Here is a 23,421-nt window from a genome sequence, read left to right as displayed (position 1 = left end):
ATGGTGTCTTTAGCTGTCATGGTCTTCCAAAGGATCTACATCCATATTACATTGCATTCAGGTTCATTTATTGTGCCCTGATTTGCAAGTCATTGTACTGAAAATATTTTTTTTTAAAGTGTGCATCTAGTTGAAAGGCAATGCAGTTTGGACAAATGATGTGTTGGACAGCAACTTTTTATCTGTGGTCCATTTAGTAGGAAAGACGAGAAGACACTTTCTACCTGGATTAGACTGGCATAACTCTGCCTATTGAGACCAGTCTTTCTTGTCTAACTAAGGGGACCAACACAACCAGTTTGCACTCCAGACCTCTGTGATCCCACATCATTTCCCGTGTTCGATTTCCAAACCAATTTATTTCCAGCTGTGCTGCAGAGCAGCTGAAATGGAAGTAAAGCTAGTGTTTTCTTTGTAACACTTTCAAACCCTGTAATTCCAGTGATCTTGTGGGCAGTCCATGTCGCCATTGGAAGAAACTGCCTAACTCCGCTCGCAGCTCCCGAGCTTTACATTCCATTCATGGGAAATCCTGGCTTGAGGGCGTCAAGAGATCAACTGCTTTTTGTAAATGTGCCCAGACATATACACCCTACATAAAATAGGACATGGTGGTAGATACTGATGTTATTTCTTTTTTATATGAAATTGAGGAGAGTTTTTTTAAACATCAAGATCTGCAGTAGTTGGAATGAAACAGTAATTTATTTATATTCTTACTACCCTGTTCCCAGGTTTTTGGTCAGCAGAAGTATAGAAGACTAAGGATTGCTAGTTCCTGGGGGTTGAGGAAGTGAAAGCAGTGGCCATGTTCAAGAGGCATAAACAGTGGCTCTCCAGAGATTTAGGCAAGTATGTCCTCATTATCTGGTAACTCATCTTTTTTTGACTGGAAATGCCAGGGTTTGAACCTGGGACTTTTTGCACACAAATCATATACTCTGGTCCTTCTCTGTTTCCATACACAGATTTCTTTAGTTGGATATCCTTAGTTGGATCACTCAAAGGATGAGAAGTACAAAAGAGGTAAGCAACCAATCTTCCTTCCTTCCTTCTTTCCTCCCTCCCTTCCTTCTTCCTTCCTTCCTTCCTTCCTTCCTTCCTCCTCCTGCATCCTTTTAAAGTAGGATATGGTAGAATCAAAATACTGTAACTAGTGTCAACCTCTCTACCCCAGCAAATCAAGTATGTTGATTGAATCCATGAGGCGCAATAATCAGCTGGGCTGCATGGGTGGGGTGAGCAAGCCAAATATATATGATGGGATAGCACCAGGGCGAGTGGGCAGACCCAGCTGGTGGTCGGAACTACGGATACGCCACTGCCCTAACCTTAAATTCAATGGCTGATATCAGAGGGGTCAAGTTTAAGTTTGATAATCTTCTTTCACCTCTGCCAGAAAAAATGGAAAATCGCCATTCCTAGATTTGTTTTGACCCAGAAAAAGTTTCTTTGCAGGATACAAAGAGGGAGCTGCTGTTTGCTTTATAAACTGACACAAAGCACTCTACCACCCTTACCTTGCATGGAGTGCCTTCTGCTTCCCAGTTTGGAGAAAAGGACAGGCAGCTGAAGCACAGTTGCCTTCACAAGCAAATAAACTTAGGACTTTTGCATGAATGGCCTGTGTTGAGTCTGATGGCCATTGCCTTTCCTTTGAAGGAAGCGCTGGGTGGCTGGGATAAAGCCATGCTTGCAAGAATATCTGGGTGCTTGCAGGTAGCCTGCAGATGGGTGAAGCTGAAAGGTGGGGGGGAATGTTGCTGGAAGTCCCAAAGGACAAGAGGTGCAACGAGGTCACATACAAACTACAAATAGAGGAGCCAAAATAATGTGGGTTTTCTTTATTATGTCAGATTTATGAGTGTGTTGTAAAAAAGATGACAAGCCAATTCAGATAAAGGATGCTCTGGATAATAGGCTGGGGTGGGATGGGGGGAAAAGGTCCACGTTTGAGTTCACCCTCAGCGGTAGAAACTGACTGGTTGACTTAATTTTGATCGCTCTTTCTCAACCCCTGACTCATTTACAGGATTGTTTTGGGGGAAAATTTGGTTGACAGCCCTTTGCATTCCTGGAGGAATGGAGAATATACATTGAACAAATAATTAATAGACAATAAATAAACAATGAAGGAAGGAAGGCATTATCTCCCTTTCCATTTATTTTGGAGCAATTATTTTAACTGAAATAATGCAGGGATGGTACTGTCTGGGCAGAATCTTTTTCAGGTGGCCTGGAAAAGTTCTCTCTCATACTCTGCACAAGCACACCCTGGCAGCTAGCTTGTCTGCCACAGTTCTCAGTTGACAGAACCTCTGTTTGTTGCCTCTGTTTTTGCCTGATCCTATGGCAGAATTTGGTTCAGGTGTGCAAAGCACACTTGTCTGCCTCACTTCTGTGAAATGGGAAATTCTAGGATGTGGACCTCGTGAAAGGATTCTCAATACAATTCAGTCTTTTATTTTTAAAGCATTTGCATGCATATTTTCTAAATAATGATATTGCGTATTTCATATTGGGTTGTAAATAAGATTTAAGTGTGTTTGTTAGTAATTTTATTAAACATCACAACTAAAAAGAAAAAATCTAATACAAGTTTTTTTAAAAAAAAATTAAAAACAAACTTCAGAAAAGAGAAAACAGAAAGAGAAAAGGCGGGGGTGGGGGGGGGAGAATATAGTAAAGAACAGTCAGTTTGGTCTAGTGGTTAAAGCACCAGGCTAGAAACCAGGGAACTGTGTTATTTCAAATCCAGTTGGATCTTTGGTCCATTTGTAAATTTCTAAAATCAACATTCTAATCTGCCTTTTACTGATTATTTAAAACAAAATAAGTCCTTAACCTTATTTTAAAACTTCTTTCATTAGGGACTGAAGGAAACTCAACTGGTATTGTAAAACTTTTTGATCCAAAGGTTCCCCATTGCTGAAAAGCATTTAGCAAGCAAACCCAGGCTCCATAAAAGTGCTTACCATGCTTTCAATGTGATGGCTATTCTCTCATCTCCCAGAACTTTGCTAGATATCACTATCTTGTTTCCTCATGAAGAACAATTGTCCGGAGCACTTTTGGGTGATCTCAAGTCCTCTCCATGTCCAGAGAGGAATTACAAAGAGTTGGTCTACTTACTGGATTTTCATCCCATTGTGGTCATCATTTCCAGTTTTAGTGGAGCTGTCTTCAGTTTGCCATTTCATCCCTGGAAATCGTAAGATTAAAATTTGGCAATGAGGCATTATATTTCCAGCAGAAGGAAGAATTTCTCATTTTAGAAGTAGAAACCTTCAGCCATGGTGGCAGATGTAGTTTTTATTGCCAGCTCCATCTAGAAGTTGTGTTAAGATCAGTTCTTTGGATGGTCATATGGCTAATTTAGCATTTTCTTTATAATTTTTTAGATAATAGTCATCTTTCATTTTCAGTTTCCATGAGCTTGAGTTAGGACTATGTTTTCTCCAGTGACTGATTCATACTGACCCTGCAATGATGTAAGAAAATAAAGAACTCTCAAATACCATAACCTTTAATTTGTCTCTAGGGGAAAGCTTAGAAGCTCTCCTTCAAATCTTCTCCTAGCCATTAATTTCTCAGCGAGTCTTCAGCAAGCTCCTATTTTGCACCTCATCGTGCAATAGAGGGGCAATGATTCTGACCTACTTTACAAGGTTGTGGTTAGCGTTCCTAGCAGGGTAAAAATGAAATATCTCGAGCATAACAACTAAATATTAAAAATTAATATTAGCCATGCCTGCCCACTTAATAATTACATTTCAGAAATGCTATCAAAGCCAAAAGATGAGAGCCAGTAAAAAAAAAAAAAAAAAAGCAAAAAGCTGGCAGTTGAGTATTGGATCACTGCACAGAAGGAAGAAATGAAGAGAGAGTTAAATTACTTATTTATTTACAGAAATATGTTTGCCAGTGAAGTGCCTTTCCCAAGCAGTGTACTGAGGATGGTTATGCTAGTTGCCCAGACACTTGTGGAAATAAATATCCTGTATCCATAGTGAGGGCATATTTGGAGATTATTCAACTATTATTTTTATTTTTCCTCTTAGTACTATGGCTGCTGCTGCTTCTCCTACTAGATTTTGGAGTTTGGTTAAATAAAATTATGCTAATAAAAGTACTTCAGATCCATATGGACTAATAGTAACTTATTGGATGAAGGCATGTAGTTTTCTGGCAATAAAGTAAAATGATTTGTCTTCTTCTGGTTTTTGGCTTCACAGCATAGACTACAGACTTGGCTATTCCTCTATTCAAGTGCTTACCATATCTAACCCCACATAGCTTTTTGAAATAGGTTAACCTATCAGTGTGCTAGTGATACCAAATTCTTAAATGGTTGTGGGTAGGACAAAAGAAAAGGAATCTAGATAAGACAGAAATAATTCTAGTGGTGAGCTATAACTCTAGGACTGTGAATGTTCTAACCTGTTCTAGATGATGGTTGCGTACTTTGCCAGCTTGAGATTAATTTTAGATTGTTCCCTCATCCTTCTACTCTAAAGCCAGAAGCACATTTTATCAATTTTAGCTGGTACATTGACTGCCTCCAATCCTAGATAATAATGACCTAAAACCAGAGATTCATTTACTGATAACCTCCAGGTTTGATTTCAATTATGTCCTCTGTCTTTCAGAAATTTCAATAGATGAAAATGCTAGACAGCTAGCTTGGTGTCTGAAATAGTTCCTAAAGACCACGTGACAGCCATTTTGAAATCCTTAACTTGGCTGTCAATTTGTTACTAGGTACAATACGAATGCTACTTAGTATTCTTAAAGTCCTAAACGTCTTGGACCCAGAACAACTAAAAGAGCCCTTTCTCCTGTAGACTTAACCACCAAGATCCACCCAGGGAAGCTCATCTTCCATAGATTCATGTCCTCCTGACTGGAGGGATATGAGGGGCCAAACCTTCCCTTTGATTATGCTGCATCTGTGAAATCCATTCCCCAGTAGATATGTGCTCTTAAAGATGGTTTTAAAAACACATCTTTGTCAATTGACCTACATTCTTTAATTGTTCCATTTGTTTTAAACACACTGACCAAAATGACAATGTTTGTTTGTTTGTTTATTCATTCATTCAATTTCTATAGCTGCCCATCTCAGTCAATGACTCTGGGCAGCTTATAAATCCAAAGGTATAAAAACAATTAAGCAATAACAAACATTTAAAAGAATAAAAAAATAAATACACAGTCAATTTTGTAAGATTTGACATTTTAAAATATATTTTATCTACTTAAAATTGTTACAAATAGTCCTTATGAAATTATCATCAGTGCATACCAGTTGCCAAGTGTCTGAATTTTGATCAGGTGACCATGGGGGGGTTGCTGCAATGGTTGTAAGTGTGAAAACTGTCATAAGTCACTTTTTTCAGTGCTTTTGTAACTTCGAATTGTTACTAAATGAACTGTTGTAAATCAAGAACTACCTGTATTTGGTTTTGGACATCCTATACACCGCTAAGCGTGGTTCCAAAAATCAAACCAAGGCATTCATATATTTGTTGGTTTTTTAATGGATCCAAAATGCATTTTCAAATCACTGGCTTGGGAAAAAATGCCGGGTGAACAATTTTCTGAATTAGGGATGGGAATGCCTTTGCATAACACAGATTGTCTGTCTCTGATATGAATCAGTAATTGGAGGGATATATTAGCTGGAAATAATACAGACTTGAGTGATGTCGAGTGGCACCGGTGGCCACCCAGCTACCTGTACTTAACTTGTTGCATGAAAAGAAAGACTCAAGGCTGCATTTCGTTGGGAGGAGGATTTTGCTCCCATCCCTGGGTCACTTTCCTTGTAAGATTTCTCTGTATTTCACCTCTACTCCAAGGCATCTTCCATTGCCGGTACAACGCAAGAATTGTGTCATTCAATGGATTAAGCAAAGGACATCAAATCTTTAAGCTGCTTTCTCCCCAAGCCATTATTATTGTACTTTTTGGCACTCATGTAGCCCTCTAGATGCCTTGCCTCCTGCAGTGATTTGGGATCCAGAATTCCAAGTGACTCAGAAATCTGGTACACAGATCTGCTCCTCAGAGGGAGAATAAAGGAAGAGGAAAATGATTTTTCTGAAGAAGTCCCAGTCAGTGGAACTAGAAATCAGGGGCAGCTCTATCATTATTGGCATTTGTGTCAGAGGGCAGCCTGAAAAAGGTAGCCAGGTGATGGAATGCTCCCCTTATATTCCTTGATACAATTTGCAAATGGACGATACAGTGCACACTCTGTCCTATAGTCAGTGTGCTGAATTAAAACCTAACCAATCATCTTTGAGGCATAGAATGAAAGTGGGGAAAGCGGAATTTCTTTTGCCTTCTTAGACAGCAAAAAAAATTTGGGCTGGTTTTTGTACTTCCAAAGCCTATCTGCCTGACAAAGGGTTAAGAAGGAAGGCAAGCAAATACATTTAAAATTGGCTGCAACCTAGCTAAGTGAAACAGAAACAGGTGTGCAATGAAAGAAAATGTGCCGGCAAGTCTATTTGTGCACATCCATTTAGGATGCTCAGCTGCTTCAAACAGGTGCACTCCTCAGGTAGATATGCCATTTCGTCAAGCTTTGGGCTTCATTGCATTGCAACCTATTCCAAGGATTCTGTCCCCAAACTTTCAAATAAAAAAGGACTGAGCCTATATCAAGGGGGCAAATTCCAGAGTCAAATGGCAGAGCAGGGTGCTGTTACAAGGTGGCAAGATTAGGGTGGCTGGAGGTGAAGCCGAGTCTGGATTTCTCAATTCAGTAGCCCAAATGTTTGATTAAGGCCAAGTCTGGAAGCCATTTGCAAAAGAAATCATTTTCACCTTGATACTCAGGATCACATGTGATATCAAGATTCATTCCAGTTTGGCCTTACAAAGAAAAGGGAGCTTTTGTTTTTGTTTTAATCAGCTTGCCTTGTCTAAAGACATGCATCTTATTCTATTTTATACTCCAGAAGTGTGGTTGAGATTTTGCCTCATCCAGAAATTAAACTTCTAGTGACCCATTTAATCTGCTGAAGTGAACTCTCCTAGATCCAAGGGCTGATGCTTCCACCTGTGCATTAAAGACAGAACCAGAGGGACAGTCCGGAACATCCTCTCCCCTCCTTGTTTAAACTTCAAAGCCCACAATTTGCAGCCAGGCAAACAAATTGGGAACACATTTGCAGGACATGAAGTTGCGTAAGATGGATGGTAAGCAATCAGGGCTTGGCCTGCTGGTTTTGATCAACCAGAGCTGAAGCCTCAAATTGCAGCCGTTTCTGGCAGACCTCTTTTGGTGGAGCTGCAGTGAAAGGCACGAAGTTGTTTTTCTACTGGATGCCTCTAGATATCATCCTCAACTGTAGCTGGAAATAGATTAGCTGTGGTGGTTTTTCCCTTTTTCCCAAAGGGAGGGACCATTTCAGGGATGGGAACTTTAGCTTCTTAGAGAAAAAGAGCAGAGTTGTTATTTTGTTTCAAAAGCCTGCCAAACCTGTTTAACCAGAAGATGGGATAACTATGGGTGGGCGTGTATGTCTATGTGCAGGGTTATGGGCCATGAATATTCAGACCTCTGTCAAAATCTATTGTCACTCTTCTGCTAAAAACGCCAATATAGCATTTGCTGTGAAGTTTGTATCATACCCAGACAAATTACATAAAGTACAGTGTGCTTCAGCAAATAAAATTTAAGTACATTCCATTGCAAGTTTAAAATAATATTGTGTGTATTCCTCCTTTGCTGTGGTGGCACCATATCTTCCATGGTTTTCCTCCTCCAAGCATTTTCAGTGATTTTTGCATTAGCACAGAGAGTCTCAAACTATGTGTTAGGAACTTCAGGGAGTCACAAACAGCTGAGAAGGCAGTCCTGTTTTAGAAATGACAACTCAGGCTTTGGAATATTACTAACTTCAGTGAAACCACTAGTTTCTCAGGTAAGGGGGAGTATGGATATATGGATGCATCATTTTAGGTTGCAACAGAATCAGAATTTAAGAAAGGCTGCATTAACATTTTTAGAAAGCTATTCTAAGAATATTCATTAATAAGTTAAGCCCCATTGACTTACATAGCGAGTATTAATAATTTCTCCAATCTGCCCTTCCACATACTCCTCTGATTGTAACATACCTCTCAAGTACCTATGTGCAACTTTCTTTAGCTTGAGAACAATTCTGATGGGAAGATGACTCCCTGTTTACAGGTGGGGGAGTGTTGAGATAATTTAGGAGCATTCAGTGAAGGAATAAATGAAATAGTATTTACATCAAATCCTATTCAGAACAAGAACACTACTGTATTCCATGCTCATTGGAAAGGCATTGCTTCTATAGGGCAAGAATTGGGAATCTATTTGAACCAAGGATTAGGTTTACTCCAGGAATCTTGGAACTGGCATGCTTTGAGTAGGTTGGGCCACAGTTCAAAACAGGCATGGTGTGGTTGCCTCTGCCTTTTCCAACAGCCACATGTATGTTCTTCATTCACTCAACCACAGACACTGTAAGTAGTTATTAAATTTGATTAAGCAGACTATTTTAAAACTTCATTACAGAATAAACAGGTGACTTTTTGAGGGGCACCTCAGCTTTAGAAACTGGAAGATCAATACAGGTTTTTGCTACATGATCACTCGGGGTGCCCTGAAATCTACTCCTTGTGCATGTTCTCAAATTAATCAATATATTTTATTAAATAATAAAAAATGCCCATGTAAAGAGAAGTCTCTACTGCCTCAACTCTACCTGTGCATCACAATAAAATCATAATTATATCCTAGTGGAATTTGGTGTACACATTCATGATAAAATGTTGTGCTTCAAGCAACAAACTAAAATAGTAGAGCTGGGAGAACCAAATACTGGGCTAGGAAAGATGCAGGGTATCACACAGCATTTTATCTTTAAAAAGATACAGTGAAAGGTAGTATATGTATATAATTCAAGTCTGTTTCTGAATTTTAAATATCCCAATACTGAATTTAAATATAAAAATAATACAGGCAAGGTTAAAAAAAACCAAATATATACCCCGAAGCTAAGGAAGCAGAATAACATTGCATGCTTTTAGGATAGATTTAGAAGTTGTACCTTCAAAGAAGAGCTGTGAAAACCTGGAGAACCAAGAGCCAATTACAACTGTTAATGCTAATCTCAAAATGAAATTATTCAAATTAATCAAGTTGGCTTATAACTGGATGGGGGAAGGGAGACAGACAAACAAGTCTTTACAATAAAAAAAATGACATTTATTTTTATTAACCAGGAAAATAGCAGTCTCTTTTGCTTCTTCTTCTTCTTCAAACCATGTCGAGAAAGAAAGGGCATGATCTTAGAGATTGGGGAGCAAAGGAACTTTACAGCTCTCTTCATGTTGAAGATATATGTAAAAAGTGACAGATTTCTTCTAAACGGCAGGGTTTCTTTGTATGTTTAGAACTGGCGCTTCAGCTCAGGATATGTCCTAAGTGGTGGTGGGGAGGCGGGGGTCGGATTTTGTGTTTGACCAGAGGAAAACTGAAAACTGACTGAAGCAGTGGCCTTCTGCTGGCCTAACCAATAAAGCCTTGTGGGCTTTCCCCTCTCATCCATACAAGTGTGGATCTGCCCTAGCGAAGTCTTCAGACCTTCTTCCTCCTGTCCCACAAAGAAGCAGTAGGACCCTGTAGTTCCTTGAGGGAGGTTGGAACCCTGAGGCCTCAGAGGGTTGACCATTATTTTTTTAAAGGAGCTTTTGTATGTGTGTCTGTCTGGGGGCAGAATCTAAAAGACACGCCTTTGGGAGCAGCACAGGAGGAAAAGGATCAGCAAGAGAGTTCTGATAAGGCGATTCAGGATCCCTCCAGGTTCTGTTAAGAACCATCCACCTTCCTTCTAGACTTCATTCAGTCGGACTTCAGGGCAGGCAGACAACTGATAGGCCTCTCCAGAATTGAGCTTAACAGCATCTCTCCAGTGCAAATCTGTCAGGAAGCCTCTCCTGGCTCGGTACTCCCCTCCCTTCTGCCCTTCCCTCCCACCCCAGCTTCCAATTCCACAATTGTGTTTGTTGTACAGAGCTCAGCACCAGCATGAATCAGTAACAGCAGAACTGCAAAAGGGGGGACAATGCATACATGTGAACTTCCCTGCAGGACCTCAAATTCTTAGCAAAGTTGCAATCTTCTCTAAACACACTGTGCACATGCATGTACCTGTACCAAAATGTCCTCCATTAGGGTTGTTTATTGCAGTGTCATCAAATTAATAAAAATTCTATTCCCCTCCACCCAGAAAAAGAGCCACCCCGGCAACTTTTAAAGATTTTAATCCTCTATGGAAGCCAAATGGTGGGAAATTGAGAAATAAAGGCAGTTTCACTGGAGCTCTAAATTACAGAAGACGGTGAGGGGAAAGCACTGTTTTGTGTGACCTCAAACCACGCGGGTTGCCTTATGCCAAGCACGGAGCATAATATCTCAGCTGAGTTTTGATTTTCAGTAAAAGGGCACACAGTCTATGGCTAACTTTCTACTTAGGGTTTAGGAGCTGCGCTTTGTGGCGGGTGAAATTTAGTACACACTCCAAAACTCGGCGTTCAGTTCGTTGATCTCAACAGGGGCATAAAACTGCGTCAATCAGTACTTCGCCTGTAACGGGGAAGGGCAGGGCGAGAGAGCAACACAACAGTGAGAAAGAAAGCGCGCGGAGTCAGTCAGTCCCACGACCACGAAGGCCTTGTGCCTTGCCAGGCGGAGCGTTATCTCGGATAAGACGCCGGTTTCTTTCCCGTTCAGGCGCGGAGATCTCTTCCGCCTCTCCTTTCCCAGCCGCGGGATCCTTTGCAGGCGAAGCGTCAGGTTGGGGATCCGCGCGCGGCTTCTCGGGCGCTCGTCGCTGCCTCTGGGCTGCAGGTCACAGACCTGGCGGCCGTCCCTCGGCTGGCTCGTCGCTCAAGCAGACAATGCTCCGCTCTCCCGCGGTGGCGGCGACGGCGGAGGTCAGGCGCGCCCGAAGCCTGGCAAGGCGGCGGCGGCGGCAGACTCGGGCGAGCCCTCGAGAGGCGCGGCGAGAAAAAGCCCTGCAGCTCCAGACGGCGAAGCCGGACTGAGTCGGCGCGCTGAACCCAGCGGGAGAAGGGGAGGGGGGGGGTGCTGTCCGTTAGACTAAAGCTCCCCACCTCCTCCAGGAAAGCAGGTTGCCTCCGCGGCTTCCTTTGGGGGCTTCTCGGAAGCATCTGGCCGGCTACCGTTGGAAACAGGCTGCTGGGCTGCAGGGCCTTTCGGGGGGGAGGGGGAGCCGGGAAGGCAGCTGGGGAGAACGGTTTCCTTCCTAGGGGGAGCGGCACTTCGGCGAGGTTAGCGTTGCACTCAGGGCTGATTCCGCGCTGCTTTCACTCCGCAGTTTCTGTCCTTACAGCCGAGGCGGAGCCAAGCAAAAAGGGACTCGATTCCGAGCCTTTCTTGACACAAAGGAGGGAGAGAAAGGGTGTGTGTGTGTCAGAGACAACGGTGCATCACATCTGTCGGCCTCATGGTACTTGGCCTAGCGGGTCTCCGTGCGCTCGGTAGGCCGTGGGGCAAGATTTGCACCAAATCTAGTGCAAAAGGCACTTAAAAACTCGTACTAAATGATCTTGTTCCCATTAATTCCGGCGAGAAAGTTTCAGATATTGCTCTTAAAAATGTACTTGAGTGCAAAGGTATTCCAACCTGCACCTTTTTCAACTGGGTTTTGTTTTTAAAGGATTCCTCCGTCTTCTTCATTATTTTAAGACTCTTTTTTTTCACTCTTCCTCAACGAAAGATTAGAAAAACCACACAACCGTGCGAACAAGCTTAGTTGAAACACTAGGCCGGTCTTTTTGAAAATTCCCAGGCCTGGAGAAATTTTCCCAGTCGAGGTTATGGTGGAAACGAAGAGGCGCCTGTTTGCTGGGTTCTCCTCGGATTCTTTTTTTAAAAAAAAGGTCTTTTCGTCTCGGAAGACGTAAATGGAGGCATGGAGAGAACGGTTCTTTTCTGCACGCTTCTACTATGAAAAATAGAAACAGGCATATCCTGCAACTTTGCTATTTTCGAAAGCTCAGGACAATGACTTTAACAAAAGGCTTTCTTGGCTTTCCTAATACGGTGCTGTGCTTCCATGCCTTTTAAAATGGGACTGCCACCTTCGTCTCTTTTAGGAGGAAAAGTGAAGACTAAGTCTTCAATTGATAGCCTAGTCTTCAATTTTCCTCTTTTAAGAGGAAAATTGAAGACTAGGCTATCCGCTAAATTTCGCCCGCCGGACTGGGGCGCTGGGCAGCGGCTGGTTAGTTTCGACCCACTCAGAAAAGTCCGGGTTAATTTCACTCCACCCGCCCGAATTCAGTTAAAGGACATCTCGCCCGCTCCGCAGCCCTTGGAGCGGGCTGAGTCGTGACGATAAGGGCCCCATGATTTCTCTTCCCCACCACCACCTCCGTCTACTTTTCTTACTTCAAAAATTATATATCTTCATGTCACAACCGTTTTCCCTTTAAAAGCACAAACATCCAATTTGGCTCAGTGTAATAAAATCAGCCGAAGATCCTTAAACGGTACCATTCCGCTGAATTAAGTTGTGAAATCTAATCTATTATATCCATAAAGAATGCTTTCATTGTAAATTCAGGTTATAAAGGAAAACTCTACCTGAAGCAGTCGAATCTCCCCCCCCCCACACCCAACCGCCGAATTCCCCCTCCCTGTTCGTATTTGTTACTGGATGGCTTATCAAATTACTTAAAAACGCCGGCCTCCCCTTTCCCCCCATATCTCATTGGAACCAAAATTAAATGTGGCAAGACGTCTCTTTTAACAGCATGAAAAGGTCATAAACTGGGAACAATAACACGAGAAAACATAAGATACGAAATTATTCCAGCCCCTCACAACCGATGTTCTGTGATTAATTTGGAACCCAGCTTTCCAATACCTCAGCATTCATTTAGTCAGTCAGTCACACACAAACACACACACACAAATCAGTTGCAAAAGGGCTGGAATATGGATCTTCATCCACAACAAAGGTGCAAATAATTTTCGGGACCTAAGGATGTGATGAAACCGCGTGTGGCTATCAATGGAGCTTCCGGACTGCAGACAAAAAGGGGGACCAATTTAAAAAATTCATTTACTGGTTGGACGGGTAGAGGACTCCTGAAAATTACAGTACAGTACGTTGGAATTCTGAAACAACCACAGAATATAGAAGATAATTGGGGGATTTGAACAAACAAAAAAGAATTCAAATTTTTGAGACCAGGCTTTTTTTAAAACCAATTTATGGAAAGAAAAAAACACCCAAATACATCCATAGTTAATACCGCTCAAAAGAAACTTAGAAATACAGAAATTTACAACACACAACCTGTCTGAAAGCTCCAGATCAAGGCATAAGCTCAAAAATAATTATATAACAGATCCAAAGTTTCTCTGAAGGAGAAAGAGGTGAAAAGGGAGGGTTGGTATCTGTTGGATGTAGCTTTTGTCAGATCTTGGAAGATTTATTAATGTGTGGCTAATGTCCCCAGTGTTTTATCCTCCTAAAGCCCTACCCTATTTCCTAGTCTAATCTTTTATTTTCATCTAATTATTTTTTTGTACTGCCACTTCCAACAACTCATGCCTTAAGAAAGAGTGAGGCAGAAAGAGAAGTGGGGGGATGGATAGGCAGGCAAACAATCACAACCCATCTTAACACTGAAGAAGTCTAACACCCAGTTAGAGAAATCTAACACCGGTTTCTGGAAAAAATCCTGGCCATCTATAACTGAGCTAAAAAAAAGGAAGATCATGAAAATAAATATAAATAGAGAGGGGTAAATTTAAATAGAGGTGGTTGTTGGGAGAAGCAAGATCCTGAGCCCAGAATGGCAACATAGTCAAGAAAATCCATAAAGAAAAGCACTGCCAAGGGCAGGCAGCAAAGTCTCCATTTCCTAAAGAATAATTCCAGTACAAAAACTTTGCAAAATAATTACATGGACTGATAAGTGGAAAGCAGAGATTGGCACAAAGAAAAGGGAGGATGGTACAGAAACACCTTTTCTTAATTCAAGAAAAATGTTTGTCAAACAAGGAAGGGTTCTTAATCATTTCCATGCATAGTTCTGAAGAGCTAGGACAAAGTTGCAACCACACAGAACCAAAAACATTATTTTATATGTATTTCCCTCAGTTAAAAGCGCCCAGAAAATGTGTTACTTTTCAGGGGAAAATAAAAGGGCGGAAGCCACAGAGCCACCATTTGAACAAAACAAAGCAAAGATCGGTTAGCTTCATTTGCATTCTGAGTCAAAAATATAGTGGGAAAATAGTATTTTTTAAAAAATAATTACAATCTCATCTTAAAACTGGAAGCAAATTCCACCCAAGTTTTAACTGGTTTTATGTTCGTAATTGGATCCTATATATGCTCTATTCCTGAGGAGCAATTCTTATTGAAGGGGGGGGACATTATGGGGGAGGGTTCCCCCACTAGAAACTCTGTTTATAATTGAAACTACAGCTCTTAAATATATATTTTTAAATTTAGGAAGGAATGAAAACCAATAAACATAAAAAATAATAATTACTTGCTTGCAAATTTTCAAACATTACACAATTAAAACAAAAACAAAAAAATCCACTCTTACAGTTTTGTACTCAAAATGGTGTTTTAGTCGGGATAAAGAAGAATTAAATAGTCTAAACATGGCCCAGTCATTTCTGGTGCAATAAAATTTAAAATAAAAATATTTTATTTTAACATGTTTAGCTAATACAGTCTTATAGTTGAAATGTTTTTATTTTGTGATAATGTACATTTTAGTAGACTGCCTGCTTCCAATTTACAAATACTGAAGAATTCTAGTATTGTTGAATTTCAAATTGAAATATACTTGAGCAAATTTTTCCTTGCCATTAAGAAAGACTATCTCTTGAAAACTTCCAAAAAGGAAAATAGAAAGGCTGAAATATTTACAAATTATGTTGCTATTGCTGGCCATACAATTATTTTTATTCAAAAATATCTGGAAACCAATTGTGGGCAGTTTCCAAAGAGTGAGCATGAATGAATGCACTGCATATAAAGCCTAGCTATTCTGAGAGTCTTTTTTTTTAAGGGAATATCTACACAATATTTCTTTTCTTTCATTTCAACTCACTTATTACCAAGAATAAAAAAATATAATAGTTTTTCAAAAAATTATATTCCTTTCCTGGGCTATGTATTTTCATTTAAATTTAGGATATCTAGAATGCCAGCCTCTCATTAAATTGTGTCTACAATTTAAGGAAACTGGTTTTATATTTAATACATTAATAAACTCAGCCTATTTACAGATCTATTTGCATTAAACCTCCCCCTTGCAAATATTTTTGCTTTGTTAATCAACACAGGCAGCTTTATTTTAATCATTTCTAAGAGAAAGTGGGGGAAATTAGTAAATCAAAATGTCCCCTCATCTTAATGTTACAATTTATTTTTATCTTGTTAGGTGTAACCAGCAATGCAGAAACTGGAAATATGGTTCAAAATTTGACCAGGCAACCAAAACCAACATTTAGGGATTTCTTATAACTATATACATAATAAGATACACATATGTCTAGATATGGATAGGAAAAAAAAAACAACCCACCCTATTCTAAACCAGTCTTTTACAAAGTTGTAAGTTTTTAAAAACAGTCAAAAATATTTTCGGTCACCAGCATCAAATTTTTTTTAATTCTGGTTACCGATGTCTACTTCTTGCAATTTTAATTGGCTCGATTTTGCATTTGAATATAATCCTAACATCGCGGCGGGATTAGAAAATGCTATATTGTTTTGCATTATGGCCATATCGATTCACAATATTAAGCTCTTGGGTAAAAACCTTATAAAGTTTGGAGCCCTCAACTTTAGTTCTTTGAAAAATATATATTTTTATACATACATACATACATACATACATACATAATGTGTGTGTGTGTGTGTATATATATATATATAATTATATAAATAAATAAATAAATAAATAAAATCAATTAATTGGATATTAAGGGTGTGGATGATTACAGAATAGGGAGAAAGATATAAAAAACACGTACCTGCAAATCCAGAGGGCCAGGCCCGTTTCTCCCCCACCCCACCCCGCCCCCTCCTAGAGCCATTAACACAAAGAGGTTCGGGAAAGGCGGGGTGAAATCTGCACGAGGTGGGGGCGGTCACCTACCCTATCCCCACCCGCCCTGCCCCAAGAAAACATGCAAATTCAGAGCGAATTCGCTCCGCAACCTTCGAGCGGGAAAGGCTGCTTTCTCGTTGGGGTATAGCCTCCGGCTAAAATATTCTGCAGCTCCAGCTGGGAGTGGTGAGAGCCGAATTGGAAGCCGCGCAGATAATTAGATCTGATCCGACCCTCTCCCTTCCCATCGCCACGTGTTCGTGCAGCCCCCCTCGTCTCCGTACATCCTGGTACGCCAGCCTCCTCGGCGGCTTTCAAACGCAGGGTCGGCCACAGGATCAAGAATGGTTCGTTTCGCTTGCACGGTCTCACTTCCAATGATCCTCGCTCAAGCGCCGGCGCTCCTAAATCGGTCCTAAACCCAGTGACGGCAGAGCCGATTTCCTTTCTTTCTCTCTTTTTCTTTTTTGGAGGGGGGGAGAGAAGGGAAGGAAGGTACAGGTTCCCGAAAGCTGCAAGCCGAGGAAGCGTTCTCCAAAGCGGCCAAGTGACGATTCCACCTCCTCGCCTCTCCGAAACGTCGCTATTCCTCCCAAGGTCTCTCGTGTCCTCAAGCCCAAAGCAAAAAAGTTCTTTGGAGCAGCCGATCCTTGCCAGCGTTTCCTCCGCCTGTGCCTCGCGTCCACTTCTTTCTCCGTTGCAGAACGGAAGCCCCCTTCGCGTCCTCTCCTCCCTTCCCCCCATCCACCGGCTTCATGGTCTTTTTCGCCTCCCGTCCTCGGCGGCTGCATCGCACTACAGAGCTCCACCGGACCCACGCCGGCTTCTTCAGGGCAAAAGGAGGAGAATTATCTTTCCGACTATGTGCACATAATAGATCATAATAAATAATGATCCGCATTGGACGCTGCCCGAGAGCCTTCGCGGCCCGCCTCTGCTTCGGGTCTCACCCCCAGGGACAACAAAACGAGAGAAGCAGCCACAGATCTGCGGGAAGGAGCGCCCGGGGCGGGCAGGCAGGCGGGAGAGGGAGGGAAAGGAGGGAGATCCAGAGGGGGGGGGCTTTGCTGGAAACTGCCTCCTGAACCTGCCCTTCCCCCTTGCTGGAGGTTTAATCAATGGGGACGCTGCCGCAGTTCTCTTAAGGCGGGACGGCTTCACTCAGGTCCGCCCTTCCGGGCCGGTCAGCTGGAACTCGCGCGGCGCGCATTCTCCTTTGCCCTGCCGGGGAAGCCGACTGGGCACTCCTCGGCGCTTCTGCCACCGTAATGCGGACCCGACCGAACTTCGGGCTCAGACCCCGGGGCTCGCGTCCACCTTAAATCCCCGCCGCCGCGCTTTTCTCACCCATTCCGGCGCTGGGCCAATCAGGGAGACGTTTCGCCTCCCTTGAATGACTCGCTCTTTGTTTGCGGAGGGAGGATCGAAGGGGAGGCCCGGCGGCTGAGCCAATCAGCGACCAGCCCTGCCTGGGTGTGCGTGCACTGAAATCCCAGTTTTGCGCTCGGGGATGCCCTTGCTAGGCGGGCTGAAATCTGCCGCGCTTTGCTTATTCATACTGCCCTTTCAAATTCAGCTCACCCACGGAGCTTTTCGTCTGTCGGTCTGTCTGTCTAGGGCAATAATGTTTGAACAGACTATTACGACCTGTTGAGCGTTTCAAGGGGAAGCGTATGGTTGATACTTCAAATGCGTCTCTTAAAATGAGGCCACACCCGCCGGGTTACAAAAGTAATACCGAGGGGAAGAGGGGGAAATCGGCGTTTCTTTGGAGCCGCTCTCCCCGGCGCGACTTTCCAGCCCTTCCTGAACCTCTCCGGACGGATCAAAGCGGACTGGCTTTTTGTTTTGAAGGGTCAAATCCAAATCGAGTAGGTCCCCCAACGTTACTGGTTAAAGACTGGGTAATATTTCAAATTGAATCTATCAGTTTATTCTAGGAGTTTGTGTGTGTTTAAGGAAAATTACGTGGTAGTGCAACCCCTTAATCGTTTTAAATATAGCAGTTTCTTAAACAGTGAAATACTGTTAATGCTTGCTCAGAGGTAGATCTGATTGGTTCCAATGGGAATTATTCCCTGCTGAGTGGGCATAAATGTATATAAACTTAATCAGTGAATCAAAATATGATATTTTGAATAAAATCAATGAGACTTCTTCTTGTACAAACAATAATAGAGTTGGACCCATTCCACTGCACAAACAAGAGACCCTATAACCTTTCAGTCAAATAATTATCCAATCTCTTCTTAAAAACTTCCAGTGACTAAAACTTTTTAAAAGCATCTGATTAAAAGTATATAATTTTATTTCCTGTGATAAGCAAAATATCAAGAAGCAAACACTTCCTTGCTTTTTTATGTTCATGTTATGACATTTTTAAAAACAAGAAATGGGTTAATAGATGATATATAGCTATATATCATGCAAAATCCAAAGAAACAGTATTGCGGTAATTCTGCTGCTTCACATTCAGTAAATCTATCACAGGAAACCTGAGCATATTTATTGAGAAGTATAAATCCCATTGTCCTACAGAACATGACTTCCACTAATTAAACAGAAAACTGATTTCATAGCCCTTACTTCTAAACAAGGATTCATGGGACTGGAACTTGAATTAATTTAGGGCAGCCTCATCAGAAAGAAGTCTTTAAACAAGTGACAGCATCTTGTCAACTTTTCTGACGCTGAGAAGGGCTGGTGAGATCCGTACACAAATGGAAGACTATTTTGGCAATCCCAGGACTTCTGGCTAGCTAGACTATGCAATTGAAAAGGGCAATAGTAAGCTACTTTTTTTTTTTTGCTTTTCAAGGTCCATCCCTCCCTTGATAGGACCTGATGGTAAAGACTGCAACGAGCGACACCATTAAAGCCAACCTCTTTAACACATTCTTGGCTCAGTATTTGTAAACAGCAATGGATCATGCCCAGTATTTCCTAGCCGTACCACAGATAACAACAATGATCTAATACATATCGATTTCACAGAAGACAATGTTAAAAAATCACTACGCAATCTAAAACCATCTCTATCTATTGGACCGGATGGAATATGTGCCTACTTCTTAAGAAAGCTATCCACTGCCATAGCCAAACCTCTAAGCATAATCTTTGAAAAATCTTTCAGGACCAGCTCCTTGCCTAACCTATGGTCACAAGCCACAGTCATCCCCATCTTCAAAAGGGTGACCCAAGCCTAGTTGAAAATTACAGGCCAATCTCCTTATGCTGCATCACCTGTAAAGTCATGGAATCAATTATTAACCAATCCATCATCCTCCACTTAGAGACAAACAACCTACTCTCCAATAAACAATTTGGTTTCAGAAAAAAACTATCCTGTAATCTGCAACTCTTACACTGCAAAAACATATGGACGACACAACTTCGACCAAGGCAAAGCAATAGACGCAATCTACATAGACTTCTGTAAAGCCTTTGATTCAGTGGTACACGACAAACTACTCTAAAAATAAAATCCTATGGTATCTCTGGACAACTGAATAACTGGATAGAAGCATTCCTGTCAAACAGACAACAAATGGTCAAAATCGGAGCGTCCTATCAAATCCAGTACCTGTCAATAGTGGTGTCCCCCAGGGCAGTGTTCTAGGACCAACTCTCTTCATACTCTACATAAACGACCTCTGTGATCATATTAAGAGCAATTGCGTTCTCTTCGCTGATGATGTAAAGCTGTTCAATACCACAGACAATACTGCTACCCTACAAAAAGATCTTGACTATGTATCTGAATGGTCAAACAAATGGCAACTTCAAATCTCAACAAATAAATGCTCTGTCCTACATATTGGCAAAAAAAATCAGAAAATAAAATACAAGCTGAATAGCCGAGATCTTGTTGATGACCCAAGCTCTGTAAAGGACCTTGGAATACTCACCTCTAATGATCTAAGTGCTAGAGCCCACTGCAACTACATAGCCAAAAGGCATTAAGAGTTGTTAACCTAATCCTACGTAGCTTTTTCTCTGGTAATATCACACTACTAACCAGAGCATACAAAACATTTGCTAGACCAATACTCGAATACAGTTCATCAGTCTGGAACCCTCATTACGTATCTGATATTAACACAATTGAGAAAGTCCAGAAATATTTCACAAGAAGAGTTCTCCACTCTTCTACTGGTATGAATACCTTATGCCACCAGACTTGAAATTCTAGAACTAGAAAACCTTGAATTACGCCGTCTTCGGTCTGACTTAAGCATGGTATATAAAATCATACATTGCAATGTCCTACCTGTCAATGAATACTTCAGCTTCAACCATAACAACACAAGAGCACACAATAGATACAAACTCAAAGTAAACCGCACCAAACTTGATTGCAGGAAATACGACTTCAGCAATAGAGTGGTCAATGTCTGGAATACTCTACCCGACTCTGTAGTCTCTTCCCCAAACCCCAAAAACTTTAACCTTAGACTGTCTACTATTGACCTCACCCCTTTCCTAAGAGGCCTGTAGGGGCGTGCATAAGCGCACCCACGTGCCTACCGTCCCTATCCTATTGTTTCTCTTATTCTTCTTTTATTTTTCTTATATGTACCCATTTCATGTATTCACAACTATGTATACACTTATACTTATTATCTTGTAAACAATTGGCAAATCAAATAAATAAATAAATAAATAAATACTTCCATATTGCTCTCAAGAAAAGACTGTGGCTGTGTCCATTAAGCAAATGACAAGCTCAGTGGCTCTTTCCCAAAAAAAGCAGCTTGACTTTCATTTCTATTTTCTATAGCTAGTAAACCACTATTTCTGTGATAAGGTGTTATTTGGAGCCTCTGCATGCTATGTGACCCTCAAAAATGTCCCAGGAAGAAAGCTGTAGTAAAGGTAGCCCTTGATTTATGACTAGAATTGAGCATTTCCATTGCAAAGCAAGACAGCTTTTAAGTGAGTTTTGCCCCATTTTATGGCCTTTCTTGCCCAGTTGCTAAGTGACTCACTGCAGTAATTAAATTATTAACATGGATGATAAGTGAATCTTGTTTCCCCGTTGACTTTGCCTGTCAGAAGGTTGCAAAAGGGGATCAAATGACCCTGGGACTCTCTGATTGTCACAAATATGAGCCAAGCTTCTGAATTTTGATCACGAGACCATCAGGATATGCAACTGTCATAAGTGTGAAAAACCATCATAAGTCATTTTTTTCAGTGATGTTGTACCTTTGAACAGTCAGTAAATGAACAGTTGTAAGTCGAGGAATACCGGTACATTTGCTACAAACACAAGGCCATCAACCAAGCACTTGGCAATAGGTTGACTTTGGACCACATGGGAGCTGCTGAATCAATACTGTCTAGATTTTAACTGACATTCAAACGCTGTTTTCAGCCAGTTCCACATAAAAGGAAGGACAGGAAAAAGGTTGCAGTTTGATTCCAACTCATCTTGGAATGTACCTGCCTGGAGACAAAAGGGGCTTGATCATGTTCCTTCAAAAGCAAAGGGCTCTGTTCAGACTACAGCCCTTTACACTTTCCTGGAAGCAACACCCACTAAACTCAATTTAGAAAAAATGTGAAGGATTGCCTGACACTTTTGATCATCTGAACAGATGTCCTAGAGAGGATGACGTATATTTGGATCCCAACTTGCTTATAGTACAATTAACAACAGAGAAGGGAGGACAGGAGTAAAGGAGAGACCAAGTATATGGAAGCATTCCAAGGAATCCACAGTTAATCAGTCTGAGTTTTGCTCTTTAATTATCCTCAGAAGGCATGAAGCTAGTTGTCCAGCCTTGTGAAGACCTACTTCCTGTTATACAGTACATGCTTCAGAATGGGAAAGAGCAAAGCTTGACGCTGTTGACAGAGTGATATTGACTCAGCACTGTCATCCTTCTGTCCATGTTACGGTTACCTTTGCACATGTTTTCTTGGGGTGTTCATGCCAAATTCAAAGTTTCCCCAGGGTTGGGTAGTTTGGAGTTCACCCTTGAAGCAGATCTGAGCCACCCGATGCCGTAAACTTCAGCCGTAAACTTCAGAAAGCATTTATTCCAACTGTTTACAGCAGAAGGAAAATGGGTCACTGGCACTGTTATCCATGATCGTGTTAATCTAGAGCTCAAGCCCTCCATTTCCCCTCCCCGCCTGATGTGCTGGACTTCAACTTTCATAATTCTGGGCTGAAATAATACCAATAGGATGATGATCAGATTGAGATTCATCTGGACAGCTTAAGAGTAGTTAGAGCGGCAGCCAGGCAAGGCACTGTGGCTTGTCTCAGAGGAGTACCTTGAATATCATTAAGGAGCAGCAAATATTCAGTGTCTAGGTTTTATTTTATACTAGTGGGAATGGTGATTAGGATTTTCTGCCTCCGGCACCAGAACGTCTTAAGCTGTCTTTGGCTATACTTGTTCAACATCTGCTGTTGGGTGTATCATTACTGTCTATATGTACAGCTATATACACAAAATGTATCATTGGCTATACATTCTGCAATCCATACAGCAGCTGCCTCTTATTTTAGAAATTAAGCACTGGAAGCACCAGAAGTGGCAAAACAATTCCAGACAGTTTGTCACTTTGGAGATTAGCTATTGGCTGGTGTTTCCTAAGTATTTAAATATTTTCTCAGCTTTGTACAGGGCTGCTGGCTAAATATTTGATACTCGTTCTTTGGAATTTGAAGTATTTTCCCACCCCTGGAAATATGTGGTATCCCTGCATTTTAAAAAACACGCCATTGAAAACCTATAGATATAGAATTCTTCATTGGCCAAATGTGATTGGACACACAAGGAATTTGTCTTGGTGTAAATACTCTCAGTATACATACGTCAGGAGTCGAGAATCATAAGGTACGACACTTAATATATCTAAACCAATGTAGATGTTCCCCGGATGTGGCAAATCATTAAATCTCTTGCAGCCCAATAATGAGGAACAAATGCATTATGGCATAAGCATTAATATACCCCAGACCACTTCATCAGACGAATGAAGTCATAGACAGTAACAATGGCCTTCTTGAGAGTGGGCATTCTCCAAATAATTATTAAGGGTGATACAGATGGAGCCGTGCCAAAATACAGCTCTGCAATTTTTTTTCCCAAGCTCATGTAATTCGATAGAAAACAAATTGCTTTAAAAATAAAAGAGAAGGGGGAAAAAAACCCAGGAACATCCTCATAGGTAGGATATAAGATTATTGCATTTACTCTGCTTACAAAATGTCTGGGTGGTGTGTAAATATCCTGTTTTTCATCT

This window comes from Notechis scutatus, chromosome 2 (genome assembly GCF_049901735.1).
Source record: "Notechis scutatus isolate UNSWTSFEM ecotype Mainland chromosome 2, rNotScu1.2, whole genome shotgun sequence".
NCBI classification, from domain to species: Eukaryota; Metazoa; Chordata; class Lepidosauria; order Squamata; family Elapidae; genus Notechis; species Notechis scutatus.
This window is presented reverse-complemented; position numbering follows the sequence as displayed.